Raw genomic sequence first — 22,171 nt, forward strand, 5'->3', positions numbered from 1 at the left:
AAAAAAAAAAAAAAAAAAATATATATATATATATATAACCTACTTAGCATGTTGTACTAACTAGGAAGCTCAGAGCTAAATGTAATGTAAAATTTTAGCAACTCACTCATCTTCAATTTTTTTTTTTTTTTTTAGACGGATTCTTGCCCGTTCACCCAGGCTGGAGTGCAGTGGCCGGATCTCAGCTCCCTGCAAGCTCCGCCTCCCAGGTTCACGCCATTCTCCTGCCTCAGCCTCCTGAGTAGCTGGGACTACAGGTGCCCGCCACCTCACCCGGCTAGTTTTTTGTATTTTTTAGTAGAGACGGGGTTTCACCGTGTTAGCCAGGATGGTCTCGATCTCCTGACCTCGTGATCCGCCCGTCTCGGCCTCCCAAAGTGCTGGGATTACAGGCTTGAGCCACCGCGCCCGGCCTCATCTTCAAAATTTTTTAAACTTTTTGCCTATATGCTTTGGTCTTCTAATCCCGTTTTAAAATTTTATTTAAAAAAACTAGTATTCCCTGAGTACATATTATATGCCTGGCACGGAATGAAACCTTTTAATATGTTCTCTTATTTAATTCTCACAATAGACTCATGGGGTAGGTAATATTATCTTTTTATTTATTTATTTATTTGGGAGATGGAGTCTCACTCTGTCACCTAGGCTCAAGTGCAGTGGTGCAATCTTGGCTCACTGCAACCTCCACCTCCCAGGTTCAAGTGATCCTCCTTCCTCAGCCTCCTGAGTAGCTGGGATTACAGGCACATGCCACCACACCCATCTAATTTTTCTATTTTTAGTAGTGATGGGGTTTCACTATGTTGGCCAGGCTGGTCTTGAACTCCTGACCTCAGGTGACCTGCCCACCTCGGCCTCCCAAAGTGCTGGGATTACAGGCGTGAGCCACAGTGCCCAGCCCTTATCTTCGATTTGTTGAGAATAAATGAATGAAAAGAATAAATGAATAAAGTCACCAATTGATTGCATAGTGGAAATATATTTACTATTTCATAATTTAATCCCAGAGAATAATTAACTCAGGAATTGACTGAAAAACTTTGGGTGCTGAACGAATATAACAGGCAGGGCTGAGATAGTAACTGCAGGCAATTTGAGCCAGATTATAGGATTGTAAAGTGCTGTCATTCTAGAATCCTTATTATTTTCAATCTAGCTTCAGACTAAGCTGTGCAGTCACTTCATCATGAATCTTCAGGATTTGGGGAGAATCAGCAGACATGACACAGAGCTACTACTCAAGTCACAGGCTCAGACACTGCCTCCAGTGACATGGCCAGAGCCACACAGCCAGAGCACCACAAATAGAAACAATTACCGGTGCCCCAATGCAGTCCTCTTCAGGAGGACTAGGTCCACATGTCACTAACAGTACTTTTGGAAAGTTGATGTTTTCTTAACTTAAATACCAACATCCTAAGCAGTAGTATCTGCAAAATCACAGGTCTCACGTACCAATTGTTGTCTTTTTCTAATTTGAGTTAAACACAATTTTTTTTTTTATTCTTATCTATAACCTGAAATCATCTTGCATTGCTCATCAGCACGCTTTGAGAAACACTGGTTGGACAGGAGTAGGGGTGTCGAGGCTGACAGATGGGAGTGCAAACACCAGCTTCTCTGCTGTCTCCATCAATAACCATGGCAGCTTTCTGGATCTCACTGAACCTCAGTTTGTTCATATGTATAAGGGGGAGACACATCCCCCTCACCAGATTAGAAGGTCAACCGGGCGCATTCCAGGTATTCATACACACCAGCTCTTAAGCAACCTTGGGCTGTTCACTGAGAACCCCTGGAGATGACTAAGTCACAGCCCTTCTCTCATGGCCACCCTGGGTAGACTGTCAGGGGCTCCAGGCACCCCATGGGGAACAGGTCCAAGATGCCAGGCCATCTCCAGGAACCTGGCCAGGATGTCAGTGTGGGTGGCAAGGCAGCCTCTATGACTACAGAGTGTGGAGAGTGTGCTGTCAATCATTCCAGGAGCCCATCAAGTGAAAACAACACAGGTTGGGACTGCTCTAGCAGTGGTCAGGGGTAACAGGGCTCTTCTAAGTGGCTGAAGGCAGGCTTGTGACATGAAATCAGGACAGCAAGCTCTTGCACCATGAGCAGAAATGCAAACTGTTCAGGCAAAAGTCCAGGGAAAACTGGGAGAGCTGCCTTGGATGCATAATGCACCAGCAGCACCAGCACCCACCACCTAATTGATGAGTCTGGGAGCCACTAGGCCTGGTTTGCCCAACCACGTCCTCGTGTACACCTGTCGTCCCACAGTAAGTAATATAGTGCCCCTTTCACTCTCAAGTCTCCCAGCTGAGAAGAGAAGTTAGCCAGTTTCCCTATGAATGAATGTACTAAGGCCCAAAAAGGAGAGGTAGTTTGCCCAAGGTCACAGTCACCGGTGGCCAAGAAGGGAGAATGTGCATCTCTCAGCTCCAGGCAATGTTGTGCAGTGGCTTTGGAGTTAGACAGGGCTGTCCAAATGCTGCCTGTATTCCCTGGGGACACTTGATTTCCCTCTGGGTGCTCCAGTTACTTCAATGGTAAAACAGGCTGGGCAAAGTGGGTCACGCTTGTAATCCCAGCACTTTAGGAGGCCGAGGCAGGCAGATCATTTGAAGTCAGGAGTTCAAGACCAGCCTGGCCAACAAAAATTAGCCAGGCGTGGTGGTGCATGCCTGTAATCCCAGCTACTCGGGAGGCTGAGGCACGAGAATCACTTGAACCAGGGAGGCGGAGGTTGCAGTGAGCTGAGATTGTGCCACTGCACTCCAGCCTAGGTGACAGAACAAGACTCAGTCTCAAAAACAACGACAACAACAACAAAACAAAACAAAACAAAAAAACAGTAAAACTGATAATCACCACAATGGTGTGTATCTCATAAGTCTGTTTTGAGGTTTGAATGGAAAAACAGGTGCCATGAGCCCTGTAGAGATCATGGCTTAATAAATGGACATTATTACTACATCAGTGTCCTTGCTGACACAGAGAAGGAATCTTATTCATTGCCATAACCATTCTGTGTCCTTTGGTGCCTGAGCCCACTCGGGTCCTACTGTGAAGAGCGGGAGATAACCCAGACCACCACAATTGGGTTGTTCTAGGCAGTAACTGATAAAAGGGGAAAAAAACAGAGCTATGGACCATGTGATAAGTGAGGCACAGCTGCCACCACGATAGGGTGTGGGGAGAGGGCAGGAAGGGGTGAGAGAGGGCCGGGAAGGCACAAGGGAGCGGGGAGTGTGCTGCCTCTGTCGTTCCCAGCTGACCCCTTCCCATCCCAGAACCTCTCTGCTCACCACTGTGGGCCTCTCTCCAGACCCTCAGCAGCCCCCATGAAATGACTCCTCTGCCTGCCCCTATGTGACCACAGTATATAGCAAGCACAGCCCAGCACGTGCTGCAGCTCACCGTCACACACACCCTTGCCAAAACCGCAAGGAAAAGTCTTCAGCTAAAGGGGCCTGGTTCGGTGTAAAACACGAGGCAGTTCTCAGCTTCTGGCTCTGCCTTCTCCTGGATAAATAACCTTGGGCAAGGTACATGGCCCCTCAGAGTCTCAAGGCGCTCAACTGTGTAATGAATACACCATTGCTCTCCTAGTGGGATTGCTGGGTTAAGTCATAGATATACTAAAAAAAAAAAAAAAAAAAAGTGTTTCCCTTCTGTCTGACCTTTTCAAAGAAACCAAGAGAAAACCACTGAGAGTCACCATATTTGATCAAGGCCACTGTGATGCAACAAATAAAATGCCTACTACGTGTCTAGCCTGTGAGCATGGCAAATGCATTTCCTGAACTCAGAAAGATTACTTTCTAGTGTGAGAGAAAGACATGAAACCCAGTAACTTGCACAAATGAAAATACAATTATAACACATCTAGGAGCTATGGGTGAGAACAGCATGTAACACCTAGAGGGACATTATTTACTTTAGGAGGTCAGGAAAGCCTGTCTGAGAAAGTGCTGTCAAGCATGAGCAGAACTAGGAATCCAATCAAAATCAGACTCAAGGCCCCACCCCAACTGTGGTCTTAGCTGCCACATACCCGGTGACCTCAAGTGGCCTGAGAGCTGGACCACTTGCTGTTTGAGCTGTAACTCTCCTTCAGGCAGCTTGGCACTCATCACTCAAAGCTAGCAGCCTCCCAGGCCACCAGGCCCAGACCTGAGAGGCCAGTCCTTCCACTTGTCAGCTGCAGAACTGCAACAGGCCTTTGTGGCCAACCCAGCTGCTCCCTCCCTCCAGTTGGCACGAGACTCCATTTCCTCATCTGCCACTGACTTGTCACTCTGCCTTCCCATGGGCTGCAGGGAAACTGACCTTTAATCAACTGTCCACGCCAACCAGCTGTGCTCAGGTCACAGTCCAGCACCGCCTCCCTGGCTCTGCTCGGAAAGATCATCAGGGCCAAGAAACATCCACCATCCCCAGAAGCTGCCCCCAGCCAACATCACCCACCACGTGCTGAGTGTCTGTCATGTGATCAGCATTTCAATGGCTACTTGGTGATCTTCAACTCAGTCCTGTGGCGTGTATAATACTTACTTAAGCCCTGCACTGCAGGGAGAGGAATTCCATCAGTCTGCATGGAGGCATTGGCAGTGTTAAAGAATCACACCCAGGCCTGCCTGCCTCCACATGCATCTGCCCACATACAACCCTCACAGTACCAGCCATATGGCCTTATGTTGTTCCTGGCTTTGAGCACAGAGCCAAGAAATTATCCCCCCATGTATATCTTTCCATTGAATCTCCCATGTCTTAATTCATTAACAATCCTGTCTTAATTTTCCCTTTCTGCAGTATGAGAGACTGTGCCAAATGACACACAATGTCTTAAGGGCACAGAACCAACAGCAGAGGCACTTTATAGGGAGGTAGATGGTGACAGATAGGTAAACTGAGAAAATCAGAAAATGGTGACAGGTACAATAACACACATCAGCGCAGGGAACAGTAACGGCTTCCAGGAAGGACCTCTTTTGTTCCATCTGTCTCCCCCAGGCACCCAGCATCACACCAGCCACACACAGGGTGCTCATTAAATGCCAGCTCATTGAGACAACCAGCCACATCCCAGTGAACCCTCCGCCACCAGCCAGGACAGCCTCACCTCAAGCCCAGCTGAGCGCCAGATGGAACATGCATCAGATGCTTCACCAGGAAGAGTCGGGGTCTTACATTCCACAGGGAGACCCAGAGGAAGTTGGCAGAGACCCAAGTAAACAGAGATCTCAGTCCTCGCAGCCAGCTGCGGTCCTTCATCCCGCATGGACATCCAAGCTGTAAGAATCCATGAGGCATTCAGCCAGGGCCTCCTTTAAAACCACTTTTAGTATCCTGAAATGTGCAGGGTGTGTGTCATTCCAGTGCATTGTTCCACCAGAGTTATTCCTCAGACGACCGAAGATCACTGTAAATCCATCAGGCTCAGAAAATACTCGAACGAAGCTCCATGCAGCTGACAGGCACAGCCATCTTGAGGGGCATCTTTTTAATCTCCTTCTGGCCAAAAGATCAGGCCTGCAACAGGGAAGAAGAAAAAAAACAGTCTTGTCATAGTCACTGACCCAGAGCAGTATTCAGTCACTCTTTCCTCCTTGTGTTTGGCCCTAACAGAGTGTAACTCACTAAAAATAATTCTCCATAACTGGTAACACACAAAATTGAGACGAGCGTCCAGGGAGGACTTCAGGTGAGAGCTGCCTCCCCTGCGGCACCAAGGACCTCTCAGACAGGGAACTGCCAGCTGCTCAGAGCCTCGGGACCACCCTGGGAGGGGAGAGGAGGCTGTGGGGCGTCCATTATAAAGTTGAGGGGAGAACATTTGTGACTGGCTTAGAAAGCTGACAGCAAGGCCAGGCCTGGCACACAGCCTGGGCTCCCCTGCAGGGCTGAGAGGTCCCTGCAGGGAGCTGAGAGGTTTAGGGTCAGCTGGTAGGAAGTAGTTCTTTGTTTTGTTTCTTTTTAAAGACAACCACAAAACCCTGGCCTGGCTCCAGGCGTTGTCCTGCACTGTGAGCCTCTTCAGGGCAGGGTCTGGGACCTGTTCTTACTCATTCATTCAGTAATTACTGAGTACCTGCCAGGTACCCAGCACTCTTCCATCAGTAGGGCAATAGCTTTGTCTTCCCAATCCAGTGTATTTAAATTACTCCAAAGATAACTGAAGAACAAATTGATCCATAATGCCTAGAGCTGGAGGCTTAATATTCCCCAGCCCATCCAATAATAACAATAACTGCCCTTTGGGGAATGTCTATGGGGCACCTGCTAAAACCTCTGGCTTCTCCATCTGATATGATCTCTCAAACACACTGGGACTCCTGCCCTATTTTCCAGATGAAGAAATGGAGGAACAGACAACCATTCTGTTTCAGACTAGTAAGAGAGGAGCCTAAATCTGAGGCTAGACAGTCTGTCTCCCAAGTCTGTTTCCTGATCCATCGCTTTAAGTTACCTAGTGAGGGATTCTTGCCCATAATGGCTGCAGCTAAAAGTTACTTCCAGGTTTTCTGCGTGTTTGAAACCCTCATTTCATCCTCACAAAAAAACTATGAGTTGTAGATTATTGTTAACCAACTTTAGAGATGAGAAATTTGAGGCTCAGAGAAGTGAAGCAATTTCCACAAGGTCACACAGCTTAAAAAAAAAAATCACAGGAAAAGTGTTTGAGGCTGGGCACAATGGCTCACGACTGTAATCCTAGCACTTTGTGATGCCGAGGCTAGTGGATCCCTTGAGGCCAGGAGTTCAAGACCAGCCTGGCCAACATAGTGAAACCCTGTCTCTACTAAAAATACAAAAATTTGCTGGCTGTGGTGGCGCATGCCTGTAATTCCAGCTATTTGGGAGGCCAAGGAATGAGAATCGCTTAAACCAAGGAGACGGAGGTTGCAGTGAGCCAAGATCACACCACTGCACTCCAGCCCGGGCCACAGAATGAGACTCTATCTCAAAAAAAAAAAGAAAGAAAGAAAGGAAAGAAAGAAAGAAAGAAAGAAAGAAGGAAAGAAGGAAAGAAGGAAAGGAAAAGAAAGAAAGAAAGAAAGAAAGAAAGAAAGAAAGAAAGAAAGAAAGAAAGAAAGAAAGAAAGAAAGAGGGAAAGAAAGAAAGAAAAAGAAAGGAAGGAAGGAAGGAAGGAGGGAGGGAGGGAGGGAGGGAGGGAAGGAAGGAAGGAAGGAAGGAAGGAAGGAAGGAAGGAAGGAAAGAAAGGAAAAGGGGATTGAAACAAGGCAGACTGGCAGACTGACTCCAAAGCCCATGAGCTTGACCACTACTCCAACTTCCATCAAACGCAATGATTACTGCCAAAGAAATGTTTACAAATGCAGTGGTTTCAAACAGAAAAAGAAATAAAAAATAAAACAGCACACATTTACGATCTTACATTTCTGGAAGTCTGACATGGGTCTCACTGGGCTAAAATCAGGCTGTTGAGAGGGCTGCATTTCTTTCTGGTGGCTGAGAGGGAATGCGTTTCCTTGCTTTTCTGACCTTCTAAAGGCTGCCTCATAGGCCTTGGCTGTGGCTTCTTCCTCCATCTTCAAATACAACACCAAGGCATCTCTTTGACTCTGCTTCTGTGGCCATATCTCTGTCTCTGAATAACTCTCTGCCTCCCTCTTCCACTCCTAAGGATGCATGTGATTATACTGGGCTCACCCAGATGATCCAAAATAATCCATCTCAAGGTCCTTAGCCTCACTAGCATCTGCAAAGTCCCTGTTGACATGCAACATATTCACAGGTTCTAGGGATTCGGATATGGACATTTAGGAGGATGTTATTCTGCCTGCCATACAACAATAACAGAGGGCACCTATCTCCTGTTTTAGGCATTCTTCCGTGAGGAGGCACCACCCATTCTCAAAATGGAAATCAAGCTAGCTACCTCACCCTGCCCACAATGCACACAGCCACACACACTTGCAGCGGCCAATGAAGAAATCATGAAGAAAACAGTAAGGTATGTTTTCTTCTTAAAAACATATCCGGCCGGGTGCCATGGCTCACACCTGTAATCCCAGCACTTTGGGAGGCTGAGGCGGGAGGATCACAAGGTCAGGAGATGGAGACCATCCTGGCTAACATAGTGAAACCCCGACTCTGCTAAAAATACAAAAAATTAGCCCGGCATGGTGGTGCGCACCTGTCATCACAGCTACTTAGGAGGCTGAGGCAGAAGAATGGCTTGAACACAGGAGGCAGAGGTTGCAGTGAGCCAAGATCGTGCCACTGTCCTCCAGCCTAGGTGACAGAGTGAGATTCAGTCAAAAAAAGAGAGAGAGAGAGAGATAGAGTGAGATTCTGCATCCAAGTTGGGTTTGACTCCAAAGCTGTTTTCTTTCCATTCTGAAACACACTCTTTCTTATTTAAATAAGACAGTGTTTCTAGGCCAAGCGTGGTGGCTCATGCCTGTAAATCCCAGCACTTTGGGAGGCTGAGACGGGTGGATCGCCTGAGGTCAGGAGTTTGAGACCAGCCTGGCCAACATGGTGAAACCCCATCTCCACTAAAAATACAAACAATTAGCCAGGTGTGGTGGCAGGTGCCTGTAATCCCAGCTACCTGGGAGGCTGAGGAACGAGAAGCACTCGAACTCAGGAGGCGGATGTTGCAGTAAACCGAGGTTGCACCATTGCACCCCAGTCTGGGTGGAAGAGCACAGAGTGAGACTTTGTCTAAAAAAATAAAATAAAATAAATACGACAGTGTTTCTAGAAAGTTCAAGAAGGTTCTGGCATTGGTTGAGTAGTTCCTATTGAAGCAGTTCCCTCGTAGATAGCAACTATAAACTCTGAACAAATATTTCCAAAAAATCAAAAATCTAGTCACCAGATGATCAAAAGTAGGACATTCTGGAGTGTGATCAAGACTTGGAAACCCAGCAATCCAGTGAGTTCTTGCTTTTGGTCAATTTTAGCCTGAGAGTAGGCCCGGTTCCGCAACACGAGTGGCTAACACTCAGATGGTGTTGCTGCACTGAAACATCAGGACAGAGATCAAGGCAACACAATAGGTGAAAGTGAAAGAAGAAATCTGGTAAAAAGAGAGTTTCCAAAAAGGGGAGTTCAAATTCTGTGTACAAATGTTCCCTAAGTCACTAAGTGACTCCTGAGTCAAGTTTGCACGCAATAGCCCAGTTAAAGCCAAAAGAACTAAACAGCAATTTATATTGCTTCCCAATACTAGGGAGTCAGAGTTTGAAGTCTTAGTTTACTGAGTTAACTACCTACCGAAACAAAAAAGCACTACTCTTTGGAGGAACAAAACAGAATCAGCCCCTCACAATGTCTGTGATATAATTTAAAATAGCTCAACATAATAAACAACTAAAAGAAAAAGAAAGCAGGAAATGTAATCCATTCTTAAGGAAAAAGATGTTATGGGGACCGTCCCCATGACCCTGAGGTGACCCAGTTTCTGGAATTAGCAGACAAGGGTTTTTTAAGCAGCTATTATAACTATGCTCAAAGACTCAAAGGAAAATGTATTCTTAGTAAATAAAGATAAGAAAGCTTAGCAAAGAAAGAGTCAAATGGAAATTCTAGAATTAAAAAAAAAATCTGAAACAATCGATTGGATCCATTTAACATCAGACTGAAGAGGAACGAAGAGTCAGTACAATTTGAGGAGAGACCAATAGAGATTACTTAGTCTGAATAACAGAAAAAAATTTTGAAAAATTGAAGACGGCCTCAGAGACCCATTGGACAATATCAAAAAGCCTAACAGACACATAATTTTAGTCCCAAAAGGAGAGAAGAGAATGGAGCAAGATCAATATCTGGTGGGGGGAAGGATGAAAGTGTTCTAAATTCAGTGAAAGACATTAATTTATAGATATGAGGATATCAGCAAATCCATGCAGGATATATATATATATTATATATATATATATTTTTTTTTTAAATCACATGTAAGTATGTAATAGTTGAACTGCTGAAAACCAATGTTTGAAAAAAGTCATGAAAAGAGACAGATAAAAACAGTGGTTCTAATTTCTTAAAATCATTGAAAAAGCAGATAATTACATCTGAACTCAGTGAGTGCTCTGCAGGTGACTTTCTCTTGTCCCATTTATTTATTTATTTATTTATTTTTTTCCTTGAGACAGAGTCTTGCTCTGTTGCCCAGGCTGGAGTGCAACGGTGCCATCTCAGCTCACTGCAACCTCCGCCTCCCAGGTTCAAGTGATTCTCCTGCCTCAGCCTCCCAAATAGCTAAGATTAGAGGTGTGAGCCACTGCACCTGGCCCTCTTGTCCCATTTAAATCTACCTGACAGCTTTAGACCCAAGAGGAAGATGGCTGCAAAAGGAAGCTCAAGTATCTAAATAGCCCCTAAGAGAAAAGAGGACATACAGGACAGTAGTTAAAAATTACAGTTTGAAGTTAGACTCTCAAATTTACTACTTTTCTTACTCTGGGGAAATGTTTTTAACCCTTAATTTCCTCATCTGAAAATGGTGGTAAACAACATCTACTCATTTCATAGAACTACTGTGAAGCTGTATTATGTTTTGACTGTTTATTACCCAGACTCCCAACCCCTAAATTCATACGTCGAAATCTTAACTGCCAAGGTGATGATCTCAAAAGGAGAGGCCTTTGAAAAGTGATTGGGTCATGAGGCTAGAGGGCTTAGTGCCCTTATAAAAGAGGTATCAAGTACCTTATTTGATCCTTTCACCATATAAAGACCCAACAAGAAGGCATCATTGCTGAACCAGGAAACGGGTCCTCACCAGACACCAAATATGTCTGAGCCTTGATCTTGGACTTCCCAACCTCCAGAACCACGAGAAATAAAGTTCTGTTGTTTACAAGCTACCAGTCTAAGGTGGTTTGTTATATCGGCCTGAATGGACTGCGACAGGTTGACATAAACAACATAAAGGACTTAGCATGTTGCTGGTCACATATTAAGAGCTTGATGGATCTAACATTCTCACATCAAATGGAAGAGGCTCCTGCAAGTCACCCCAGAGCAGTGACTCTAGACTGCACACACTCACTCCTCAGCTCCTACAAGTGACCACCAAGACTGGCCAGCCCTGGGAAGCAGCCCAGGAGAGGCACTGCTCCTGAATGTCAGGACTGGAGTACTGTCAGCTGAGAGGGGCCACTTACAACAGGAAGGGGAGCTGTGATTTATGGTACCGGCCTCAGTTAATGACAGGGGAGTGAACAGGGGACACAGTCTGTTAAATATTTACTGAGGCCCACAGGCAAGTCTGAAGCCAAGTTTGTTTTGTTGGGGTCGGGTCCATTAAAGCTCTGTCACCTGAGGAAGAATTATGACATGGTCTGTTGGGTATTACTGTAGTCAAGTGGTGGTCCCTGACCAATGGCAAGGGCTGCCCTGATGCTCACAAGAAGGTGGCTGTACCTCACCCTCCGCCTGCAGAAATACACAATGTGTGGCATTGTACACCAGGACTTCCCCTATCATCAAGTCATAATGCTTTCTCAGGGAGCATTTTCTTTTTCTCTCCTGCTTACTTACTGTTAGATTCCTTTCATTTGCTCTTTCTGTAATGGGTTGGCTAAAATTTAAAAACCACACAATGCCAATAATTGGCTCTGATGTGGAACTGGAATTCATACATGCTGGTGAACAGACACTCTGAAAAAGGACAAACAACCACTTTGGGAAACTGTTTTGCACTATTCACTAATGCTGAATATACCCAAACTCTATGACCCTGCAGCTCCACTCCGTGGTATCAATACACAGATGTGTGCATATGTTCACCAAAAGACATGTCTAAGGATATCACAGCAGCACTATTCATAACAGCCAAACACTGGAAACTACTCAAATGCCCATCAACAGTAGAAAGGATTTTTTAAAAATATGGTCACAATCTAGTGACCAGTGAGAATGATCTGAAAATGCACGTACCGCATAAATACATCCCACAAACATAATTTTGAGTGGAAGAAGCCAGACACAGGGGAGTGTGTGATGATGTTATTTATATTAAGTACATAAACAGGTTAAACTAATCTATGTGGCTCCTAAGTGACTGACTGGGAGGGGGCTTCCAAAATGCTGGAAATGTTCTATTGATCCTGGTGCTGGCTCCACACTCAGGTTCAATTTGAGAACATTCGTCAAGCTATCAATACACATATGACATGTGCACTTTTCTCCATGCGCATTATTTCTATAAAAAGGGAGTTCATACTTTTTTAGTTTTGTGAAAATATGTTTGCTGGAATGTCAAAGACACCAGAACACCCCCTCAAGGCTTGGGAATCGGCAGCTTCCAGGTTTCCCTGTTTCATCGTATTCTCACGCCCCACTGCCTCACAGCTGACCTTTCCCTAGAGGACACTGAGGGGAAGTCTTCACAATAAGCATGTCCTGGCCCAGTGACACGGAATTGCCCCACAAAAAAACATGGCCCCAGCCCCATTCTCTTGGCTCCGTCTCTCTCCTCTCTGCCTCCCAGGCTGTCAGGACCAACTCTGTCATTTCCTTCTTGACCCTCCCCACTGAGTATTTCCACCAGCTGAGGTACTGCAGTGGACATTTGGAAGAAAAACGAAAAACGGGCTGAGTCTATTCCCTACCCAACACCAAGAGACCACCTCTGCATATCCACTCCCCCTAAGTACCGGACGGGCAGATGGATGCTTTGGTAACTGAAGTATCCAGGGTTGGCACAGGCTGGTAAATGGGGTATGAGGTACAGCACACAGAAACTGAGGGAAGGCGTCCCTGGTACCAAAGCTTTGAGGGGAGCACCATTTGCAGGGGGAGCCACAGTAAGTGTCTCCCAGGGCACGTGTGGCTGTTCCTTCCCCTCTCTCTCTCTGCCTCTGAGCCTCCTGGACTCTGTGTGCACGCAGATGTCTGTGCATGCATGTGTGCATGCACGTGTGTGTGCAAGTGCGTGTGTGCACACGTGTGTGTGTGTGCACGCGCGCACGTGTGTGTTTCTCTTTCCCTCTTTTGCAGAAGGGACCAGTCATGTTGTTAATTTTAGTACCAGCAAGAGTCAGTGGATGTTGATTAAAACAACTCTGAGATCCGGTCAATGGGGCAGCAGTGGTAGCGGCAGAAGTGAGAAATCAGTCTCACAGTCTGAGTGTGCCTCAATCTCTCTTTCTCTCAGGATTGTGAAGTAAGATTTCTTCAAAACTGATACCACAAAAACGATGTCTCCTTTATCTTCTTCCGAGGAAGGGAGAGGTGGCAATTTCTCTGGCTGTGCTCACATTATTTCTCTGTGGTGCCCCAGGAGCTAGGGCTTCCCTAACCTGGCAGATAAATCAGAGAGATCTGCTCCCAGAGAAAGCGGCAGCTGTCCCCCTGCTGACAGGCTCTGTTTTTGCTTCATTTCACTTCCTGCCTAACGTGTGCTGGGATGACAAGGATCAGCTGCTTTGGAATTCCCAAGCCTTCGAGCACCCACTCCCCTCACACTCACCGATTCCTCATACAGGAGAGGGGGATGGGAGCCACATGAACCAAGGTGTGGATCTTCATGCTGTGGCCACAACCCTGTGGCCTTGGGCACATCCCTTAAGCTCCTTGAAAGTGTTTCCTAATCTGTTCAATAAAAACAAGGAATAAGCCGGGCACAGTGGCTCATGCCTGTAATCCTAGCACTCTGGAAGGTGGAGGCAGGCAGATCACTTGAATCTGAGTTTGAGACCAGCCTGGACAACATGGAGAAACCACATCTCTACAAAAAATACAAAAATTAGCTGGGAGTGGTGGTGCACCTGTAGTCCCAGCTACTCAGGAGACTGAGGTGAGAGGATTGCTTGAGTCCAGGATGTCAGTGGAGGTTGCAGTGAGCCGAGATCATGCCACAGCCTAGGTGACAAAGTAAGAACCTGTCTCAAAAAATAATAACAATAGACTGGGTGTGGTGGCTCACACCTGTAATCCCAGCACTTTGGGAGGCCAGTGCAGGTGGATCACCTGAGGTCAGAAGTTCAAGACCAGCCTAACCAATATGATGAAACTCCATCTCTACCAAAAATACAAAAATTAGCTGAGTGTGGTGGTGGGCACCTATAATCTCAGCTACTCAGGAGGCTGAGGCAGGAGAATCACTTGAACCCAGGAGGCGGAGGTTGCAGTGAGCTGAGATTGCGATTGCACCACTGCACTCCAGCCTGGGCGACAAGAGTGAAACTCCATCTCAAAAAAACAAAAAATAAACATAATAATAAAAATAAGGAAAATGAAACATGGGTCCACTGGAGTTCATCTCTGGACAAGACACTGAATGTGTAGAGACTGCTCAGTGCACAGTGTGCTCACAACACAAGCAGATAGTCAAAGTCACCCTCAACAGCACAGTGCTGCTATTACTGTGGCTACTCCTACGAGTCAGGCTCAGGAGATGCAAACCGAAGCCAGTCTAGTTCCCTAATGTTATTAAGGGCTTGATTTTCTCTGCACTTTGCCAGACACAATGTGGGTCTCCACAAGGATGAGGCAAGCAGCCAGTATAGAACCAGCCTTGTACCAACAGGCACCTTCAAATGCATGATGCAGCAGAGCCCTGCTTGAGCTCTGCAAGCTACATTGCTTAGAGCCATTCTTCAGGAATACTGACATTCGGGTTCTGCCAGCCTCCAGAAACCCATGCATGTCCTGCACAGTGCTTGGGAACTCAACAGGTGCTTAGGAAATGTTGACTGGAAAGTTGGGCGTGGTGACTCACGCCTGTAATCCCACCTCTTTGGGAGGCTGAGGCAGGCGGATCACCAGGTCAGGAGTTCAAGACCAGCCTGGCCAGCATGGCAAAATTCCATCTCTACTAAAAGTACAAAAAATTAGCCAGGCATGGTGGTGCACGCCTATAGTCGCAGCTACTTGGGACGCTGAGGCAGGATAATTGCTTGAACCCAGCAGGCAGAAGTTGCAATGAGCAGAGATCGCGCCACTGTACTCCAGCCTGGGAGACAGAGCAAGACTCCATCTCAAAGAAAAAGGGCCGGGCGCGGTGGCTCACGCCTGTAATCCCAGCACTTTGGGAGGCTGAGGCAGGTGGATCATGAGGTCAGGAGATGGAGACCACCCTAGCTAACACAGTGAAACCCCGTCTCTACTAAAAATACAAAAAAAACTAGCCGGGCATGGTGGCGGGCGCCTGTAGTACCAGCTACTTGGGAGGCTGAGGCAAGAGAATGCCATGACCCAGGAGCGGAGGTTGCCGTGAGCCAAGATCGCGCCACCGCACTCCATCCTGGGAGACAGAGCAAGACTCCGTCTCAAAAAAAAGAAAAAAAGAAAGAAAAAAAAGGAAATGTTGATTGGAATAGTAAGCGATTAATTCTAGCTACGTAGACAGTGCTCACGTGCTAGCTCCTAGCACAGTGCTAGAAGCCAGAAATCATATCAAATATGAAAGACACAATCCCTGCCTTCATGGAGCTTTCAGGCTATACCAAGATTTCCAGAGAAGCAAGCACACACCCAGGACATGTCCATAAGCAAGGACATTTGGTGATGTCCAGGCTGCCTTGGCGGGCTGGCAGAATCTGAGGAACAAGAGGAAAGGTTGGACCACATGGGGTGTGAGAGGCCCCGGCACGACAGCACACAAGAAACCTTGGAAATAATCTCGTTCAATGTCTTCATTGAAGAGCTGAGAAGTAAGGCCTAGACAAGTAAAGTGACTTGCCCAAGATCACTCAGCCAAGACCTGCAGATGCAGAGTGAGAAGCAAATTTCCATGAGAAGGGTGCGCGGGGCATAATGCCTAGAGGAGGAACTGATCCTTAAACTTGTAGGTGCTGGAGCATTGTCCGTCGAAGGTGGCATGACTGGAAGCCCAGAAGAGCATGTAATTACCACACCTCCTGAGTGCGGGTTCTGAGAGAACTGGTTGTGTTCCTGTAATCTCCAACAACACTGTGAGATACAAACTCACCTAGAAAAGAGTACACAGCAAAGCCCAAGTACGCCCGAGCCATGCAGGAGTCAGCAAGAGACAGAGCTGGGATAGGAGCCCAGGCACTGCCTCCGGAGCCTTTTCCTTTTTTGTTTGTTTGTTTTGTTTTGCTCTGTCACCCAGGCTGGAGTGCAGTGGCGTGATCTCGGCTCACTACAACCTCCACCTCCTAGGTTCAAGCGATTCTCCTGCCTCAGCCTCCCAAGTAGCTAGGATTACAGGCACCTGCCACCACGCCTGGCTAATTTTTGTATTTTTAGTACAGACAGGGTTTCACCATGTTGGCAAAGCTGGTCTCCAACTCCTGACCTCAACTGATACCCCAGCCTAGGCCTCTCAAAGTGCTGGGATTACAGGCATGAGCCACCACACCCAGCCCTGGGCCTTTGTTCTTAACCACTAGTCTGCTTTGCCTTTGAAGAATTATGTGATGAGAAAGACTGGAAGCAGAGCCATAGGATAAGAAGCTTCTAAAAGAAAGAGATGGAAATGGCAGGTTGCTGAAAAATCCAAGGAAAATAGAGATGTCCAGGGCATCAATAACATCTACTGCCAGGAATTGACCAAAACAGTCCTAGCAGGGCTCAAGTCTTGCTCTTTTTCCCTCAGTAATTTCATCATGTCTTCATGACATCCTTCTCCAGACTGGCTCCCTGTCAGAGTGGACAGTGTGTCTAGTTGTGGCCTGAAGCCATAAGATCATTCCCCCTAGGTTCAGGGAGTGGGGAGGCAGGCCTCCCTAGAACAGTCCACCCCTGGCCACTTCTCCCCACTCCTTTGCAGGTGAGAAGGCAAACGCCCTCATCTGCAAGATGCCTGTGGGCAGCATCCAGGAAGGCTGTGGGTGTTTATCACTAATGGGCACTGTCTTACAGATCCATTAGGACTTAGGCACCTAAAGGTTATGGGAATATGACTGTGCTAATAAGGATCCCAGGGTTACTTCAAGATAGCCTCCTTTTTAATTAACTAGACCAGACCAGACCAGTAAGGAATAGCAATAGTAATTTTAAGATGGAAAGAGAGGCAGACAGGAAGACAGGCAGACAGTGGCGGGGAAGGGAAAGAGGAAGAGAGGGAAAAACGAGGGAGGGATGTGATGTCAAGCAATGACCAATGTTTCAGAGACAAACAGGCTAGGGGGAGAATTCTAGCTCTGAGTCTTCCAAATCTCAAAGCTTTAAGCTTCGGTTCTTTGAACCTGCATCCATGTCTGTGAAATGCCTTGTAGAGTTGGGGGAAGGCTAGAGATAACCCATGTGAGGTCCTTGCACCTAGTAGATCCTCAATATAGGAAAAGCTCCCATTTAATCAGGCTCACCTCCACTCTCCTTCCTCTTTAGGCTCAAAGATGATTAAGATGCTGAAATGACAAAGAAGAGTTGTGAACACCGTTCTTCTCCAAGTGACATACCTTCAAAATTTGTTTTTTTGTGTGTGTGTTTTTTTTTCCCCAACTTCCTTTTGTTTGACTATGCCCACAAAATCCCTCAGGGAAAGGTCAGCAAAGGTCCAAATGTCAATCAATCATGAACAAAGGGGCAAAGTGCCAAGGACTCGAGCAGTCAAACAATGACTCAAGGTGACAATTCTTTACATAACAGCAGGAACTGCTCTTGAAGATTCCAAATACAGAAGTTCTACAGTGTGCATGTTCTCCAAGAAAGTTCAGTAAGCTTTTTTTTTTTTTTTTTTGTAGGGGAAGGGAGTTGTTGTTGTTTTGAGACAGGGTCTGGTTTTGTTACCCAGGCTGGAGTGCAGTGGCATGATCATGGCCCACTGTAGCCTCAAACTCCCGGGCTCAAGCGATTCTTCCACCTCAGCCTCCAGAGTAGCCGGGACTACAGGCGCAAGCCACCGTGCCCGGCTAATTTTTGTATTTTTTGTAGAGAGACAGTTTCATCATGTTGCCCAGGCTGGAAAGAAAGTTCACTAAGTCTGACACAGACTCAAGGGTTTATACTGGTCCCTGCCTGCAAAGAGCTTAAAATCTCATTTACAAAACAGGACTATGAGAAATAGTCCATTTAAGGACTAAGTCAAAATATTATCCTAAACAGTAGTAGATGTGCCATATGGAGTTCAGGGAAGCTCCACAAGAGATCAGTGCTGCTTTTCTGGGAGGTCCATGTGTCCCCTGAGAGGTATCTAAGTTGGAAAGACGGAGAGAGACCCTTGGGGTAGGGGTTGGGGCTAATGTCGAAATAAGGAGGATGAAAGGAAATGGCATTTATCAGTCACCAGTCACAAAGAAAACCCTTTTAATTTCCCACTTAATCCCCACGTATCCTCACAACCCCAGACAGGTCTCATATCCGAAAGTTGCTGAAACAGCAGCGTGAAGAGGGCAGGCACCTTGCCCAGTTTGTGTGACTGAAGAGGGTGGACTTGAACCCAGGTCCATCTGACTGCAAGTCCCCTTGGGGGTCATCATCACATCACAGCCTGTCTCACTGTAGGAGCTGGGCACGTTCTAGGTGCTCTGAGCTCCCCGCTCTCTCGGGGGCTGGGGAGTTGGCCTCCTCGACGAGAGGAAACTTTCCACCACGCCACTCTGCTGAACCTGTCCTCTCCCACATCCCACAGCTCCATACATCCCATAATCACCACCTTTGTTCTGACTTCTCTTTAAAACCTGGATTAGCTGGGCTTCCGGGGAGGTCACGCTCCTGACTTTGGAATGCACTTCTGACTTTCTCAGAAGCAGGTCTCTACTCAAGTCACGCAGGCACATCTTGCTAAGTAAACTTTGGCAGCCATCTAGCTTGCCCAAGGACTCTGGGTAAATCCAAATTGGGGGGATGGGGCAGAGGAAAGGGATGACAACATGAATAGCCTGCGACAGGGAGCAGGCACATCGGCTCTGCTGTCACCCAAGCGCCACGGAGGACAGGAATTGTGGAAAACTGGCAGCAGGTGCTCTGGGGGCGCCTAGGAGCTGACATGGTTCCCTCCTCCACCTGCTTAGAGGACAGATCCCACTTAGGCCCCATCCCATCAGAACTGGAGGGACCAGGAGATGGGAAGAATGTACGGGCAATGCTACTATCATCCAGGGAAAGGGAAAGGCCCAAGACAGGAGGAGAAGAAAGGAAAGGGAGAGAAGGGGAAAGAAGGGAGCAGCTACAATATATACGCAGGAGACATTCAAATTCACTGCATTAAAAACCTGTCAGAAGAGCACCCCAGAAAAGAACCCCGACTTGGGGAACTTGAGTCCCCAGAGCTCTGTAGTCACTGGGTGGCATTATAGCATTCGTAGCAAGCCAACTGTGAAACCACACACACATACACACACACACATACACTGCCGTTTGGGGCATGTGTGGGAATCACTGTATGTTTTCCAAGTGTCTCCATGGTGCAAGTCACAGTACTGGCCCCAGTCTTCCCCTCTAGGCCAGTGGCTCTCAAACCTGAGTGTGCCTAAGCACCACCTGCAGGCTTGCTACAGTGCAGATCCACCCCTATAACTCTGCTCAGTAAACCTGGCTGGGGACAGCGGGGGGGCTGCCTATTTGCCAGATCCCCCAGGTGAGGCAGGGATGTCCCAGAACTCCTCAGAGAAACCCTGTTTCAGAGAACTTACTGCTCAGAGAGCAAATCGATCTCTCTTTCCAGCACGAGGCCTTGGAGATAAAAATGAGAATATGAGTGACGGTTGCTAAAAGGGAGTAGCAGGAGCCCACGACCTGCCCTTACTGAGCTCCTTTCTGTGCTGAGCACAGACCGGATCCAAACACCCAGGGTCTCCCTTCCTCCCCATCCTCCCCTTGGAAGCAGCTGCTAGAAGCCTGTGCATATGAGCAGCTAAGTCTCCCCAGGGTGCCTTGTCCAAGGTCACTGAACTAGGAAATAGCAGAACTAGGAACTTCCCTTTGTCTCAGAGAAAAGAAAATAAGGAAAGGAGCATACTCTGTATCGTGGAGATGTGGAACAGCTTAGAGGAGAAGAAGGAAATGGAAAAGAAAACAAGGAAAATAAATTACTGAGCACATATGACTTTGCACACTTGGCCACATCCCTTTAAATCCTTCAGTCCTTTACTATGCTTATTTCATAGACGAGGAACAGAGGCTCGAAATGTGTCTAGTGATGAAGTATTCCTCTTATAATTAGAAAACAACACGTGAAAAAGGGAGAGGGAGAAAGGAGAGAGAGAGAGACAGAGACAGAGGACACACACCTCTCCCTTCTTGCTATGGCTCCAGAAAGCAGGCCACCTCTGAGCACCCTCCTGGCTCTCACAAACCGTAACACTGAGAGGAAGAACAGACCTCAGCTGTGAGGGAAGGGATGATGTGCAACTTTCCACAGTCACTGGCTAAGGTGGGTAAGAGTTAAGACCAAAATCCAGCACCCCAATTTCTCCCCCAAACACCGTAGAAAACTGAGTGCAACTAGCAACGACACTTCTCACCATGACAGTGGAGGACGTTCCTCTACTATAAATACACAGGCACCCAAGGGGTCACATCCAAAGAAGTATGCATGGTGATAGAGCAACAGCACCTGCTCCAGCAGGCACAGTGCAGCCCAGGGTCACACACACACACACACACACACCCCTGGAGACCAACCAAGACTGCAGGGCGAGGGAAGGGCCAGGTGGCAGGTCAAAGGTTAAAGATCAGTAGGCTTCTTGCAGGTGGGAAGGGTACCCACCAGGGATGTGAAGGAAGGGAAGGATGGGCAAAGGCCATAAAGAGGATGAAAATCTTCTTTGGGAAAAGAAGAGGATCACACAACGAATTGAACTGCCTCGCTTCTGTCTCAAACCTGCTTCACAATCAGGCCAAATGTAATACCCACCGCTAACATTCACGGTGCACATTTCAGATCAGAGACATTGCACACCAAGAATTTTAGTGTGGCTCAGACTCTCAACAGCCCTACTGGGAAGTTATCAGTCCCATACTTGTGTTACAGGTGACAAAACCATAGCACCAGTCGTATGGGTGGGAATAAGATGAACTGAGATTGAGGATCCACAGCCCAAGCTCTTTAAGTTTTAGCTTCAGCTGCAACCATCCCTGATCTCTGGACATGGTTGATGTGTCATTCACTGATTCTCCTCTGGGCTTCTGTACCTGCTGTTCCTCCAACTGTTACCCCCCTTGGTGAACTTCTATTCACCCTACAAAGCCCTTCTCCTCCTCTTGTACAGCCTTTCCCAATCTTCTCATTACCCCCTTGAGACTCCCAGCTAAATCCACTGCTGCTCCTTCCCCCGTGCTCCCATGGCATCATGACATTATCAAATTTAAATCCTAAGCCTGTCACCTCTACTGTGTCATTCACTCTAGCACTGCAACCCAGATGCAGAAATGCATGTCCTGAAAGCATGCAGGCTCTATTTTCTCCATAACCCTAGCCCCAAATTGAGCTGCCCTAAGCTTTGCCTGTTCCCTTGACTGTCTTACACAAAGCTGTGAGCAGCTTGAGGACAGTAAGTACACAACCTTAAATTCTATGTCTCCCAGATGTAGGGTGTTTGGCTGCTTGGCAGCTAGTGGTGCTCAATGAATGTTCACGCTGGGTATTCATCCACTAGACATTTGCTGCACACCTATTGTATGTCAGTCACTGTGCTTGGCCAGAATGATGGAGATGGTTTTTAATGAAGAGATGGCAAAAGATTTCAAAGGAAAAATGGACAACACAGAATCACTGATTCATAGAGGCAGCAAAGTGGAGAAATGGAGCAAAGATTATGTGGGGCAAAGGCCTCCTCTGGGAAGCCCGGGCTCTGAAATCTCCATAGCACATTTGCACCCTGTCTCCATTGCGTACTGTGTACACCAAGAGGGGTATTTAACATTTCTAAGCTTCACCTTCCTCCTCAGAAATTAACAACTCCCTTTACTTCATAGGGCTGCTGGGAGGATAAAATGAGACAATCCATGTAAAGTGCATGCCGGGTCCCTCCCACACACACACACAAAAATGCAATAGATATTAGCTACTATTGCTACTACCTAGTAGCTCAATACATGAAAGTGAAAGCTAGCCACGATGATTTTTCAGCAGCCAAGAATGCCCCTGAAGGATAAACATACTTTTGTGCTTCCAGAAGTTAGAAAGGGTCTCCATCCTATTCATATTCCAAATAAGGTTAAGAGAGTGTTACCCTTCAGTTAATTCCAGATGCCAAGTAATCTAGGGCTGTGCTTACCCAGCAGGTAAAACAGCTGAAGGTAAATCAGGTGTATGTCATGGGAATCTTCA

At 47.0% G+C, this 22,171-nt stretch overlaps 1 long non-coding RNA gene across 6 annotated transcripts in view; it reads right to left on the reverse strand.

Annotated features, from left to right (window-relative positions):
- LOC108528735 (uncharacterized) overlaps positions 1-22,171 on the reverse strand; it is a 283,673-nt gene that overhangs the window by 176,607 nt on the left and 84,895 nt on the right. For all 6 annotated transcript variants that reach the window (XR_001885281.1, XR_001885285.1, XR_001885277.1 and 3 more), the window contains one exon: positions 5,129-5,538. This is a non-coding gene — a long non-coding RNA (uncharacterized LOC108528735). The remainder of the gene's footprint in view (positions 1-5,128; positions 5,539-22,171) is intronic.

Source organism: Rhinopithecus bieti, unplaced genomic scaffold (assembly GCF_001698545.2).
Source record: "Rhinopithecus bieti isolate Rb0 unplaced genomic scaffold, ASM169854v2 scaffold_54, whole genome shotgun sequence".
In the NCBI taxonomy this organism is placed as follows: Eukaryota; Metazoa; Chordata; class Mammalia; order Primates; family Cercopithecidae; genus Rhinopithecus; species Rhinopithecus bieti.